This window comes from Dasypus novemcinctus, chromosome 6, assembly GCF_030445035.2.
Source record: "Dasypus novemcinctus isolate mDasNov1 chromosome 6, mDasNov1.1.hap2, whole genome shotgun sequence".
NCBI lineage: Eukaryota > Metazoa > Chordata > Mammalia > Cingulata > Dasypodidae > Dasypus > Dasypus novemcinctus.
Genome location: NC_080678.1, coordinates 94357084 through 94372582, shown reverse-complemented (window position 1 = coordinate 94372582; position 15499 = coordinate 94357084). Strand labels below are relative to the sequence as shown.

Below are 15499 nucleotides of genomic sequence, written 5' to 3'. Positions count from 1 at the left end.
GTGAATTATAGAATAAACCATTTCTTCTCCCCAACACTGGTTGAGATAGTAAAAAGCAAACAGTATCTTACCAAGAGCCAATAAAGTAAGCTAGATTTTCAGAGAGTAAAGAAAATTATCAACAAAACCACAGTAACAAGGTTATTAATTCCCCCCCCCCTTTCAATAATGCATTCCTTCATTTACAATCCAGAGATGGAACTGAGCAGGGTGAAAAAATTACTCTGGAAAATGCCAACTGTACTCAAACAAATCAGTCACTTCTAAATTATTTTCCATTAGTATTTTACATGGCTCCAATTCCATTGAACTTTACAACCTGCGATAGTAGAAAGCTTTTTAACTGTTTGCAAATCAACACTAGCAGGAGGGAAATAAATAAAACCAAAGGCACTCCCTCAGAGGCTCCTAATTGTTAGATATTGATGTAGATTTAAATTTAGTGGGTGCCAGTCACAATGTTTACATGCTCCTGTAGGTTCATACAAACATGCTAAATTGTTGGTTTAACTTCTTTTCTTTCCTCCAAGTTTATGATAAAGAGGCCATGTTTGCTCAGCATTTTTCTTAAGGAAAAGTTATAGGCTGTCAGAAAACAACTCAACAGTCTTCTCATATAGGCACCATGACTCACAACTAAGACACTGGCTTCTAATCCTGGAGGATTGCATTTAAATTAAATTCAGAACCAAGGTTTTTCACTAAAGGAAATATTTCTGCCAAAGAAGTTTCCAGAGAGTTGTCTGGTGTGCTTTGTGGAAACTAATCTTTTTGACCTGCTTCTTTTGGGATCAGTTGACAAAGAAGTTTTAAAGTTTTTGAAAGGTACATTTTCAACTGGTCCAGCATATGTCTTCTTGGGCATTCTTCCCCAGCTGTTTTCCCAGTGCCTTAGCTCACTCAGCACTTTGCCTTCTGCAACCCCATATTTCCTTTCTTGAAGAAGAGAATCTTACTTTACTGTCATACTATTTCAAAATTTGCTTTTCTCCAAAATCCCATGCATTGGTCCTCATGAGCTTGCAGGAGAAAGCATGAGTAAACTTGTCATTTTTAAGAAATATACCAATGGCAGCTACTCATTTAACTCCAGTATATGAAAGAGGCTCATCTACTCTTTGTCCTTGAAGTATTAAGTTAAGTCTTGTTTCTCCATGCTGGACAATGGTCAGAGCAAAGTGGGTCATCTTCATGGTCTCCAGGAGGAGCAAAGAAAGCACCACAGCTCCACTCCCATGCCCCTTAATATACCTGTGCCCCTCCTCTGCACTCTGCCACATGTTTAAGTGGCTTGGCTCTGGATTGGGAGCCTGGTTGCAGTCTGTCCACAAGTATGATTGACCATTCTGCTGTGTTTCATCATTGTGGTCACACTCTCCTGAAGTTGTCTATGACAAATAGAAAGAATTTGGCCCATTAAGCCCCATTAATAAATTATTGTGTCTAATGGGGTGACCTATACTTCAACACAAAAATCCTTAGCTGTTTGTGTGAAAGATTGGAGGGTGGAGTTGTAGGGAATTAGCTCTGCTAGATACCCTGTAAGCTAGTGCTTCTGTGTCTTGGGGAATGTCCTGCCATTCCTCCTAAAGCAAGAATACATGAGTCTAACAAGAAGATGCCATGAGACAGTTGATTATATCCATCTTGTAGGAGACTGCCACAAGGCCATTTCTCATCCATCTCCATTGTTTCAGTTGTGTGTAGGACTTTCTACCTGCTATTGCCCCCTACCATCTAACTTAGGATGGGCTGTGGTTTAGGGGTGGCTCTTCCACTGCACAGTAACCCACCACCCATGGCATCCGTCACCTGGCCCTTCCAGTTCAATGGTATGCTGTGGAACTAAGGCGCTGAAGCCAGGCTGATCCTGTTTTTGTTGTCAATATAGGAAAACACTGTGAATCTTGTTGGTCTCCTTGTTTCCTTACCTGCTGTGACAGTTTGAAGTTCCTTTATGAATCCTAAAAAGAGAAAGATTGTTTTCAACTAATCCATTCCTGCGGGTGTGAGTTCCTTTTGACCGGACTAGTCAGTGAGCCATGACTCAGGTTGAGTCTCTGCCCTCTTACTAGTTCTGATATAAACAGAGACACAGGAAAAAGGAGCTGCCATATTATACTGATGCTCCCATGTGATAGAGAGAGGACTGCAGGAAAACAGAATTCCCAAAAAGCTTAAGGAGCCAAGGCTCAGGAAGAGATGAGCCATATGCCTGATAATTTATAGCTTAACTCAGGAAGAAAGTGGAGCAGCCAAGACTGATAAAGAAGATCTGGAAAGAGACAAGCCCTATGCTGGGTTGCCCACAGCTGCCCTCTGGTGGATAGTAGATTCTGGAGGGGAAGATAGAGATCCTCAGCCATCTTCACCACAAGGCAGGATACTTGGATCCATAGTAGCTGACTTTGGTGAGAAAGCATCTCTGAGGGTGCCTTGATTTGAACGTTTCATGGCCTTGTAAGCTTTCCCTCTAAACAGAATCCTTATTATGAAAGCCAACGTATTTCCGTTACTTTGTATTGGCAGCCTTTGACAAACTAAGACAGCTGCCAAGTTCATGGATGTGAGGCAATCCAAGCACACAGATGCTGTGTGCTGCCCCTGAGAGACTGCTGGGCCTCCTAATAGGACTACAATGCAGTTATCTGAATCAAAGATAAGCTGTATCCAAGGTTTACACATTATATTTAATATATTTACATGAACACAAGGTAAAATATTGTTAAAAGTAAATTACAAAAATTAGATTTTAAGGAAATAAAAGTTTTGCAACGTTTTGGTACAGTAAAACCCTCATGTAGGGAAGTGTTTTAGTTTGCCAAAGGACTGCCAATGCAAAGTACCAGAAATCTGTTGGTTTTTATAAAGGAGACTTACTTAAGGTAAAAGTTTACCAAGACTATGAAAATTCCAAACCCAAGCACCATCAGAAATGCCTTCTCCCCAAAGTCAGCTACTGTTTATTCTGGCTTGTTGCCAGGCAGTGAAGCAAGATGGCCACCAATCTCTACCCAGGTTTCAACCATTCCCTCAGGGCTCATTTTTCCTCTTGAGCTGCTCTGTGGGCCCAGCCTCTTACGACTTCATGCTTAAACGATCCTGTAGTCCTCTCCCTCCTGGCATAGGGTTTCTTTCCAGGCCTGCTATATCAGTCTCAGCTGTTCTATCCTCTTCCCAACTTCAGCTGTAAGTTATCAGGCAAATGAGTCATCTCTCCTGGGGGCCTCAGCTGTTTGAGCCTTTCCTTTCTGTCACATGGCAGGATCAAAAATGGCAAAGCTTGTTCTTCCTGTATCTGTCTGAGTAAGTCTTTGTTTCCATTTATACCCAGCAAGGGGGAAGAGACTCCACTTGAGTCACATCTCACTGACATAGCCCAATCAAAAGTCCTAAAGCAATCTTATCAAGTAATCTAATCAAAACCCCTTAGCTGAATTTAATGCAATAAAAGGGTATCACAACCAGAGGATTAAATTAGTTTACAAACATAAACTTTCTCTTTTTGGTATTCATAAAATGATTTCAAACTACCACAGGAAGGCATGTCATCAAACACAGAACTCACAAAGATAATGACTTATGTATTTTATTTTAGAAAATTAAGTACTTTAGCTCCACAAAAACATACACAAAGCTGAAAAACTAAAACAATGAAAGAAATACGAGACAAAGGCTTTATTTTCTTAATTTTTTAAAAGAGCTCTTAAAAATTATTCAATCTTTTTAGATCAATGCTATCATAATTTATGAAATGTCAGTGTAAGGAGTTCAGTGAAAACTTTCATGCAGAGAAACATCTATTAAACTGGTTAATATTAACAATCACTGAAATTATCTATAGATTGAATAACAAATTGAGATGCCTTTATTCAACAAATCTTCAAAACTGAACAGTGGTGGGCCATGGCATTCAAGCCAGCAGCTACCCCATAACCCCACCCAGCTCTATATTGGGGATGAGCTTTTCTGGGTATATTCACCAGCTTATGAGTACCAGTACCTCCCATTTCTCCAGTTCCATCCAGTAGAAGGTCTCTTCTGAGCTGGTGGCAGTATCTGGGTAGTGGCACTATCCCATGTATCCCTCTCCCAGCTCCTGTTCTTTTGGGTTTGAATCATGTATCCCCTCCCCCCCAAAAAAACATCTTCATTTCTTAATCCATGCTCCTCTGGGCATGAACCCATTTGTAAATAGGGCCTGTGAAGATGTAAATATAGTTCATATGTGGACTGATTTGTGAATAGCATCTTCCAATATCCTTTTCAGATGAGACCAAATTGAATCAAGGTGGGCTTTCCTCCATCCTCCTAAAGAGAGGAAATTTTGACATGTCAGAGGAAGCCAGAAGTCAACAGAAACCAAAATAGAAAACACAAGGAAAGAGTGATTGCTATGTGATGGTAGACAGAGATGAAAGTGAAGGAACCCCAAGGATGGTGGCAAGCCAGCACCAGGTTGCTACAGACATTGGGGAGAAAACATGATCTGGCCAATGCCTTGATTTTGGACTTCTAGCTTCCCAAACCATGAACCAAGAAATTCTTGTTGTTTATGTCTACCCATTGCATGGTATTTGTCATGGCAGCCATGGCAAAATAAGTTATACTACATAGGGAAAATCTGGCTGGGGAAGCCAGTGATGAGTGAGTCCACAACATCTTACACCAAGTTCCTGCTCCAGCAGGCAGAAGGTCTACCTAGGAAAGAACAAGCCTCAAAATCAGGCAACAACCTTGTCTGCACTGAGGTGCCTGACTTTAACTGGATCAGACTCTGAAGCTGTATTAGGCAGCCAAAGGGGTGCTGATGCAAAGTACTAGAACTTTGTTGGCTTTGATAAAGGGTATTTATTTGGGGTAGAAGCTTACAGTCACAAGTCCCTAAAGAGTCCAACTCAAGGTACCATTAGAGGTATTTTCTCACCCTAAGTCTGTTGCCATGTGTTAACACAAAGGGTTCAGCCTTCCTTCTACCTCTTAAGGCTCCGTGGTTCCAGCTTCTTCTAATCTCAACTGTAGGCTGGCAGAAGGCTTGTCTTTCTTCCTGGGGCTCATTTCTTTCAGGGCTCAGGTGTTCTGTTCATTTCACAAAGTCATCTGTAAACTATCAGGCTTATCTCTCTTCCTGGGTCACAGGATACTGTGTGTATCTTCTCTGTCTTTTTCTGTGTAAATGCCCACCCACCAATGGGGTGGAGACTCAACCCTGCATGCCCTAATGATGTGACCAAATCAAAGCCCTAATCTTAACATAATTTAATCAAAGGCATCTCCACTGAATCTAATACGATCAAAGGGTATCACACATAGAGGAACAGACCAGTTTACAAATGCAATCAATATCTCTTTTTTGGAATTCATAAATAATATCAAACTGCCACAGAAACTGTTTATGCTCCAAGCATTGTAAAAAAAAAAAATTAGAGCAATCAGCTGGCAATCAGTGAAGGGTAACATCTTTCTGTGATACAAATAGAGATAGACTAGATACAAGTTAGGGAGATCAAGAAAGAAGATAATCATTGCTAATGATTACAATACATTTTCAGTTACTGTGAGCACAAGAACATTCTACACCCCCTTCCCCTGTGGCCCTAGCTCTGTGAAACTGCCCTCCAATCTCCATCTTCTCCACAAATTCATATGCTTCCCTTCCAGTTCACTGTCCAGGATCAAGTCACAAAAGGAGATAGGCTAGTGCCCCAGTTTAAGTTCCCCTAGAAGGATAGAGATGGAGGTTGAAAAATCTGCAGTTCAGTTTGGACATTTGAATGTGCACTGAGTGCTTTCCCAGGGTCCTCAGAGGACTCCATTCTAAAGACCTCCACAGTCCTTCCTTCAGTGAACATCTCAAATGTTGGACTAGTGCTGCTCAAGATTAACTTTCCTACTTCCTAGATGTCTGTTTCTTTCATTATCTCCAAAAGGCGTGGATTAGAAGGGGCCTCTACTCACAGCCTATGTTGAAATGGAGAAGAAGCTACTTCAAAATGTATATCCACTTCATTTATAAATATAGAGAAAATATATAAGTAAAATTTACAAGGATGAATTAAAAGGATAATGCCTATGACTATCAGTGTTTCAGGATTTAAAAATATTAGTATTAATCATACAAACTAGTAAATACAGATTAAAATGCATAGCAAGGAGTAAACAAATATTACATTTGATCTCACACCTAAAGAAAACATTAAACAAGAACTTCTTGGTATTTATACCAAGATGGATTGTTAAGGCTTAATGCAAAGTTTTCCAAATCTTCTTGGTTCAGGGTGCCCTGGATGTCTCAGTAAATTTTTCATGGCAACAGTAGGCCAAAAGAAATACTATATCTTTTATTAAGTAGTTAGATCTAAACAACTTAATAGTAGAAGTTCCCGCGATGTATGACAGATGTTGCTGTGTTTTCCTAGAAAGTTAAACTATCTCATAATGCATTTTAAATGCTGCATTGTGAGTTCAGCATAGCACAGCACCCCTGTGAGTATACTGGGAGCCTGAGCACACAGTTTAAGAACCATGGGCTCAATGCCTCTGTTTTCACTCTACAGTATATAATGAATATCTTTCCTGATAAATATACTTTAATAGCAAAATATTTCCTATATACTCAAGATTATAATATAGACAGTATGTTCTGATTCTATATGAGAACATTATACTCTAGGAGCTTTTTGGTCTTGGCCCTTATATTTAGATCTTTGATCCATCTTGAGTTAATTTTTTTTAGAGGGTATGAGATGATGATCCTTTTTCATTCTTTTGGATATAGATATCCAGTTCTCCAAGCACCATTTGTTGAAGAGGCCATCCTGTCCTAGTTGAGTGGGCTTGATGGCCTTTTCGAATATCACATGACCATATATGCCAGGCTCTATGTCAGAACTCTCAATTTGGTTCCACTTGTCAGTATATACATCCTTGTGCCAATACCATGCAGTTTTGACCACTGTAGCTTGTAGTATGCTTGAAAGTCAAGCAGTGTGATTTCTCCAATATCATTTGTCTTTTTCAATAGGTTTTTGGCTATTCAAGGTCCCTTGCCCTTCCAAATAAATTTCCTAATTAGGTTTTCCAATTCACTAAAAAATGCTGTTAAAATTTTTATTGGGAATGCATTAAATATATAAACCAACTTGGGTAGGGCAGACACCTTAATGATGTTTATTCTTCCAATCCATGAACATGGAATATTCTTCCATTTATTTAGGTCTTCTTTGATTTCCTTTAATAATGTTGTATAATTTTCTGTGTACAAGTCCTTAACTTCTTTAGTCAACTTTATTCCTAGATATTTGACTTTTTTTAGTTGCTAATGAATGCTTTTTTTCTTTATTTCCTCCTCAGATGGTTCATTAGTGGTGTACAGAAGTGTTACTGATTTTTGTGTGTTGATCTTGTGTCCTGCCACTCTACTGAACTTGTTCATCAGCTCTAGAAGTTTGTTGTAGATTTTTTAGGGCTTTCTGTGTATAAGATCATGTCATCTGCAAATAGTGAGATTTTAAATTCTTCCTTACTAATTTGGATGCCTTTTATTTCTTTTTCTTGTGCAAGTACTTCTAATACAATGTTAAATAAGAGCAGTGGCAATGGGTATCCTTGTCTTGTTCCTGATCTTAGAGGTAAAGCCTTTAGCATTTCACAATTGAATATAATGTTAGCTGTGGGTTTTTTTAGATACTCTTTATCATTTTGAAGGAGTTTCCTTCTATTCCTATCTTTGAAGTGTTGTCAAGAAAGCGTCCTGTCTTTTGTCAAGTGCTTTTTCTGCATCTATTTCTTCCCTTAACTTTTCCAATATTTGTCTCAAAAAATCAGGTGATGTTTTTCTTTTGATCTCTTAATGTGGTTGATTTTCTTATTTTGAACCATCCTTGCATACCAGGGATGAAACCCTCTTGATTATGCTGTATAATTCATTTGACGTGTTATTGAATATGATTAGCAAATATTTTGTTGAGAATTTTAACATTCAGATTCATTAGAGAGAGTGATCTGTAGTTTTCTTGTGGTGCCTTTATGTGGCTTTGGTATTTGTGTGATGTTGGCCTCATAGAATGAGTTAGGTAATGTTCCCTCCATTTCAACTTTTTTGAAGTTTAAGTAGGATTGGTGTTTAGTTCTTTTCAGAATGATTGGTCGAATATACCTGTGAAGACATTTGGTCCTGGATTTTTCTTAGTTGCAAGGTATTTTTAATTCTGTTTTTAAAAAATATTTATTTTATTTATCCTCTCCCCCCTTGTTGTTTATGCTCACTGTCTGCTCTCTGTTTCCATTCACTGTGTGCTCCCTGTATCTGCTCATCTTCTCTTTAGGAGGCACCAGGAACCAAACCTCATGTGAGAGAGGCACTCAATCACTTGAGCTACCTCCGCTCCCTACTTTGTTATCTCTCTCATTGTGTTTCCTCTTTGTTTCTTTTGTTGTGTCATCTTGTTGTGTCAGCTCACTGCACCAGCCCATTGCACCAGCTCATTGTCTTGCTCATCTTCTCCAGGAGGCACTGAAAACCAAACCTGGAACCTCCCATGTGGAAGATGGGAGTTCAATCACTTGAGCCACATGCACTTCCCTGGAGGTTTTTAATGACTAATTCAATCTCATTAATTGTGATTGGTCTGTTTAGTTCATCAGTTTCTTTGTTCATCAGTGTAGTCTGCTTGCGTGTTTCTAAAAATTTATCCATTTCTTCAAACTTATCCATCTTGGTGACATACTCTTTATTTCTGTGGCATTGGTGGTGATATTCCCCTCTCTCATTTTTTATTTTGCATCTTCTCTGTTTTTTGTTAGTTTAGCCAAGGGCTTGTTAATTTTATTAATCTCCTCAAAGAATCAGCTTTTGGTATTATTAAAGTTTTCTATTGTTATTTTATTCTTAATTTCATTTAATTCTGCTCTAATCTTTATTATTTCCTTCTTTCTGCTTGCTTTGAGATTCGTTTTTTGTTATTTTTCTAGTTCCTTCAGATGTTCAGTTAGGTCTTCTATTTTAGCTCTTCTTTTTAAATATAGGCATTTAAGGCTATAAATATCTCTCTCAGCACTTCTTTTGCTGCATCCCATAAGTTTTGATATTTTTTTTCTCATTTTCATTTGTTTCTAGTTACTGATTTCTTTGCAATTTCTTCCTTGACTCACTGCTTATCTAAGAGTGTGTTGCTTAAAATCCATATCTTTGTGCCTATTCTGGTTCTCTGCCCCTTATGAATTTCCAGCTTCATTCTGTTGTGGTTTGAGAAATTATTTTGCATAATTTCAGTCTTTCTGGATTCATTGATACTTGTTCTGTGGCACAGCATGTTGTCTATCCTGGAGAATGATCCATGTATGCTTAAGAACAATGTATATCTTGCTGTATTCAGGTGTAATGTTCTGTATATGTCTACTAGATCTAGATTCTCTAATGTTTTATTCAAGGTCTTGTTCTTTATTATGATTCTGTTGAGGTGTTCTATTTAATAGTGATAATAGGGTATTAAAGTCCCCCATCATAATTGCAGAGGCATCAACTTCTTCCCTTATTTTTTCCAATATTTGTCTCATGTATTTTGACACACTGGTTAGGGGTATAAATGTTTGATTGTTATTTCTTCTGATAGAGTACCCTTTTTATTAATATATACTTTCCTTCTTTGTGTCTTACAATAGTTTTGCACTTAAAATCTATTTTGTCTGATTATTAATATAGCTACTTCTACTCTTATTTATTTTTTGCATGTAAAATTGTTTTCCAACCATTCACTTGCGATCTCTTTGTTTCCCTGGGTTTAAGGTGAGTTTCTTGTAGATAGCATATAGATGGGTCATATTTTCTTATCCACTCTGCCAGTCTATGTCTTTTCATTGGACAGTTACTCCATTAACATTCAATGTTATGACTGTCAAAGTAGCATTTAATCATTTTTTCTTTAGTTTTGTATTTGTCATATTTTGTTTTTATTTATCTTTTTATCTTTTTAGCTATTCTTACTAGTAATTTTCCTTTCTACATTCTCCTCCAACCCTCTCTCTCCTGTTTCTTCCTTTCAACCTGCAGAACTCTCTTTAATATTTCTTGAAGGGAAGATTTCTTTTGACAAACTTTTTTTTTTTGACAAACTCTCTTAATTTCTGTTTTATCTGTGAATATTTTGAACTCTCTCTCATTTTTTTAAAAGATCCATTTATTTATTCCCCCTTCCTCCCTCCAACCTGGTTGTCTGTTCTCTGTGTTTATTTGCTGCATCTTCTTTGTCTGCTTCTGTTGTTGTCAGCAGCATGGGAATCTGTATTTCTTTTTGTTGCGTCATCTTGTTGTGTCAGCTCTCTGTGTTTGCGGTGCCATTCCTGGGCAGGCTGCACTTACTTTCGCACTGGACGGCTCTCCTTACGGGGTGCACTCCTTGCGCATCGGGCTCCCCTATGCGGGGATACCCCTGTGTGGCACAGCACTCCTTGTGTGCATCAGCACTGTACATGGGCCAACTCCACATGGGTCAAGGAGGCCAGGGGTTTGAACCGTGGACCTCCCATGTGGTAGATGGATGCTCTAACCACTGGGCCAAGTCCGCTTCCCTCCAGTGTCTTCTTAATATCCTTTATCTCTTACTTCACTTCATTAAGTTGATTCATAGCACTTATTTGGACATCCTTGATTAGCCTTTCCACATTCTACATCTCCTCCTGTTTTTTTGTTTGTTCATTAGTCTGGGCCATGTTTTCCTGTTTCTTAGTAAGACTTGTAATTTTTTGCTATTGTTTTGGCATCTGTTTATCTTGATGTGCTTATTCAGATGGTTAGCTTCTCTTTCTACTCTAGGGTTTTATTTTGTTTTGGTTCCACTTATGCTATATCCTTGTAGTTGTCCATGTTTCCCTGAAAAAAAATTTAAGGTCATAGAAAAAGAAAGGTTGAAGAAGACTAAAAGAATAATAGTAATAATTTTTAAAACAAGAAGATAGAAAAGGAACTATAAAAGGTCCAGGGGAAAAAAACAATTTGGCTTGGTATCAGGAGAATCTTAAAAGACAGTAACTTTACTTAAAACTATGTAAAACAATTAAAGTGCTGCATTAACTGGGCAAAGGCTGGATTAAGAAAACACAGCTTCAAAAGCCATAGAAGAAAACAAAAAAAAAATTGCACATGTATGATTCTCATGGATAGACAGTATGTTAGGTCACAAAACAAATCTTAATACACTCAAAAATATTGAAATCATAAAATGTACCTTCTCCAACCACAATAGAATGAAGCTTGAAATCAAACAGAAGGATAAATGGGAAATCTACTAATTGGCCATTAAACAATGGACTGTTAAACAATCTATGGGTCAAAGAAGAAGTCACAAGGAAAATTAGGAAATATCTTGAGGCAAATGAAAATGAAAATGCAACATATCAAAACTTACGGAATGCAGCAATGGCATTGGTGAAAGGGGAAATTATGGCTCTAAATGCTTATTTTAAAAAAGGAGAAAGATCTGAAATCAGAGACATTACTTCAATACTAAAGGATCTGGAAAAAGAACAAACTCTACCCAAAGCCAACAGAAGGATAAAAATAACAAAGATTAGAGTGGAGATAAATGAGATAAAGAACAAAAAAGAAAAACAATTGAGAGACTCAGTAAAACTGAAAGTCAGTTCTTTGAAAAGATCAATAAAATCCACAAAACTTTAGCTAGACTGACATCTTATTGTATCCTTGCCATGCCAGCCCATCGTGTCAGCTGGTTGTCTTGCTTGTCTTCTTTAGGAGGTATTGGGAACTGAACCTGGGATCTCCAATGTGCTTGGCAGGTGCCCAACTGCTTGAGTCACATCTGCTTCTCTCCTCTGCTTTTTAATAGCCACCAGTCTAATAGGTGTAAGATGATATCTCATTGCAGTTTAGATTTGCATTTCCATGAAAGCTAGTTATGCCAAGTATCTTTCCATGTGCTCTTTTTTTAAAAGATTTGTTTTTTATTTATTTCTCTCCTCCCTCCCCCCCCAGTTGTCTGCACTCCGTGTCCATTCACTGTGTGTTCTTCTGTCACTGCTTCTATCCTTATCAGCGGCACTGGGAATCTGTGTTTCTTTTCGTTGCGTCATTTTGTTGTGTCAGCTCTCCATGTGTGCGGTGCCATTCTTGGGCAGGTTGCACTTTCTTTCACACTGGGCGGCTCTCCTTACGGGGCGCACTTCTTGCGCATGGGGCTCCCCTACGCGGGGACACCCCTGCATGGCACGGCACTCCTTGCGTGCATCAGCACTGCACATGGGCTAGCTCCACACAGGTCAAGGAGGCCTGGGGTTTGAACTGTGGACCTCCCATGTGGTAGGTGGACGCCCTATCCATTGGGCCAAGTCCGCTTCCCTCATGTGCTCTTTAGCCAGTTGTAATTCTTTGGTGAAGTATCTATTCAAATCTCTTGCTTATTTTTAAAATGGGTTGTTTGTCTGTATTTTTGAGATGTAAATTTTCCTTATATGCTGGATATCAGGCCCTAATAGGATAGATGGTTACCAAATATTTTCTTCCATTTAGTAGGCACCTTTCACTTTCTTGATAAACTCCATTGAAGTGCAAATGTTTTTAATTTTGAGGAGGTCCCATTTATCTGTTTATCTTTTTTTGCTTGTGCTTTGTGTTTAAAGTTTATAAAACCATTTCCTACTGCAATATCTCATATATGCTTCCCTACATTATCTTTCAAGATCTATATGGTTTTGGCGCTTATATTTAGATCTTTTATCCATCTTGAGTTAATTTTTTATAAGGTGTGAGGTGGTGTTCCTCTCTCATTTTTTTGGATATGGATATCCAGTTCCTCAAGCATCATTTGTTGAAGAGGCCATTCTGTCCCAGTCGAGTGGGTTTGGTGGCCTTGTAAAATATCAGTTGGCTGCATATGTGAGGAACTGTATCAGAACTCTCAATTCTGTTCCATTGGTCAGTATGTCTATCCTTGTACCAATACATGTGGTTTTATAGTGTGGATACAGGGCATTAAATTTTGTCAAAATCTATAAAAATGTATAGTGCAAAATGTAAACTGCAATGTAAACAAATGTACCCTAAAAATTGTAACAAATGTTAAGTGTTATTAACAGGGGACAGTGGGAGAGGGGGAGAGTGTTGGGTACATGGGAATCCCCTATATTTTCTATGTGACTTTTTTATAACCTAAAACTTCTTTGAACATAAAGTGAAAAAAATAAGATATTGGGGAAATATATGGAAGAAATTGTCACCATACATAAGAGATAACAGATCTTACAGTGATGAAAGACACAATGAACACAATTTAAAAATTTTTCATTATTTTTTATTTTTGTATTTTATTTGTAATTTTAAATTGTTTATATTTTTGGCTCTGTTTTTTAGGAGGTTTTGGATCACAGAGGAGTCACAACTGTGGCAGGGGAGCATCATCGGTGGAGGTGTTGATGATGGGGGAATGTGTAGGAAGGGGTGCACCTGGGCCATGCGCTATGGCATATTAATATGTTCAAGTGGTTATGGGGTTGTCTCAGTGGGTAAAGGCCCATACATTAACTGAAAGAATATTGAATTCCCATCCTGGGAAGTCCTGTGACATTCTCTAATACAGCAGCAAAAATTCCCTAAGTACATGGGCAGTGCCTAGTAAAGGACAGACCTTTGTAACAGGCCCTTTCTCTTGATGGTTGTACTTATGAACCTTTTCTTGTGAAATTGAAACTTAGTTTAGTATTATATATTGCCTAAGAGTTGCCTCCTGAAAGCCTCCTTTTTGCTCAAATGTGGCCTCTCTCTATGCCTAACTCAGCATATAAATGCACTACATTAACCCAGGCAAAGGACATGACTCTGGGGATGAGTTTCCCCACCACCAAGGGATTATTATCAAGTGCTGGCTAGTGATGCATGTGGAAAAAGACCTTGATCAAGTGATGAAATATTAAATACAAATGAGTTTTTATAACTAAGAGATTTCAAAGTGAGTCAGGAGGTCATTCCAAGAGTTATGCTTGTGCACATCTCAGCAGGATCTCCTTGACTGCCATAGTAAACAGTGCCTCAAAGAGTGGGGCTCCTGAGGGTTCTAGAGACATCTAGACACTATAAACAGGGCAGATAATCTCAGGAATTCAGTACCCTGTCAATGACCCTTACTCTGGAATTTATGCTCCCAATGTAACAGAGTTAGACTCATTGATAATTTCCCTACACATGCCTCTTTTGCCCCTTTTATTTGAACCTATAACTAGTACTATACTTCTTAAATATATGTCCCAGAGACTTCAATCTTCAGTCTGTTCAGATGCCACTTGAGCCCCGAATCTCAGCAACACCTCAGCAATCTCAGGGTTGCAACACCTACTCACCAGTTGATTGGACTCACCCAGGAAAACCAACAAAAGAATGATGATGGGCAATGCCCATCCCCCAAACAAAGAGTATCTACAACTACAATCAAGACAGTTCCATCCATCTGCCCCATGGGATCTAACCACCCCTCAGTCAGAAGCAGAGTGGGAATCACCATCCCCAAATCCTCAAGATTGAGGAATGAAACCTAAGAGGGGAGTGCAACTATGGACTAAAGTAGACTTATTATTATTCTAGTTATGGAAGAATTTATCACTGATATAAAGTGAGTGGCCACCAGAGGTTCTGAGGAAAGGGAGAGAGAAGAATAGATGTAATGTGGGGACATTTTTGGGACATTGGAATTGTCCTGCATGGTGTTGCAATGATGGATATAGGTCATTATATATTTTGTCAAAACCTATAAAATTGCATGGGGCAAAGTGTAAAATACAATGTAAACTATAATCTGTGGTTAGTAGCAATGTTTCAGTATGTGGTCATCAATTGTAATAATGTATCACACTAATGAATAATGCTATTAATGTGGGAAACTGTGTGTGGGGGTGGGGGTAGGGTATATGGGTATCCCCTGTACTTTTCTTCTAACATTTTATGTAATCTAAAGCTTATTTAAAAATAAAAATCTCTAAATAAATAAATAAATAAATAAATAAATAAATAAAACATGAGGCAGCTTGAGGCCCAGGATGTAGTTCCATAGCCCTGCACTTAGTAGGAGCTTAATAAATGTCTGAATGAAAGAGTAACAAAAAATACATTTAAAAAAGTAATTCTGGGTATAGAGAGTCTGATCATTCATTTGTGTAAAAAGGAGAATAAAAACATGTATATTAATTAAACCTTACCTATATTAATAACATAATTAGTATAACATTAATATAGCATATAATAAATATCTATATTTATATGAATATATATTTACTTCTTTAAGTGTACATAAATATATGTTACATGATAAAAACAATAATACCAATCTATGAAGAGATATCAAATATGATAAAAAAGCAATATCCTAAAAAATGGGCTAAGGAGAGGGGCAAATATATTAAAAGGGAAAATGCAGAGGCACATTTTGTTTCTAAATTTTCTTAAGTCTCTAGAAATGAAAGAAATTCAAATATTTAAAAATAATCACTGCTTATA

General features: G+C 37.9%; 1 pseudogene; it reads right to left on the bottom strand.

Annotated features, from left to right (window-relative positions):
• Positions 1-439: 439 nt before the first annotated feature.
• Positions 440-1187, bottom strand: LOC101437718 (fructose-2,6-bisphosphatase TIGAR pseudogene; annotated as a pseudogene).
• Between the last annotated feature and the right edge of the window lie 14312 nt (positions 1188-15499).